Source organism: Capsicum annuum, chromosome 7, assembly GCF_002878395.1.
Source record: "Capsicum annuum cultivar UCD-10X-F1 chromosome 7, UCD10Xv1.1, whole genome shotgun sequence".
In the NCBI taxonomy this organism is placed as follows: Eukaryota; Viridiplantae; Streptophyta; class Magnoliopsida; order Solanales; family Solanaceae; genus Capsicum; species Capsicum annuum.
Genome location: NC_061117.1, coordinates 90347789 through 90348227, shown reverse-complemented (window position 1 = coordinate 90348227; position 439 = coordinate 90347789).

The window sequence follows — 439 nt, the reverse complement described above, 5'->3', positions numbered from 1 at the left end:
CCTTTAATTTCAAGCATTCTTCTTCTTCTTCATCTCCATTCTTAGTAACTATTTTCGTGTGTTCATAGCCTTTAGGCTATCTCCCAAGCTAACCTGACTGGGGTCCAATCTCTGCCCTGACTGAAAGGGTGTCAGTACCGCGCCACCAGTAAAGACATCTGCTGTGGAGTCAGTCTTAATCTAGCGGGTGACTCTGAGATCAGTCCTATACATATAAATGTGCTAACGGGTGACCCCTGAGTATGTCAGTCCTATCTAACGAGTGACATCTTGATACAAGAAAAGACTAGGAATTCATGAAATGGATACTAGGAGGCAAAAATCAGCAAACACACAAAAGGAAAAACAACACAAAGAAAGGGGATGAAGAAGAAGATTTGCATAAAAGTAAGGATAGATAGAAAGACCTTCACTTCCACCAATGAATAGCACTAGAAGG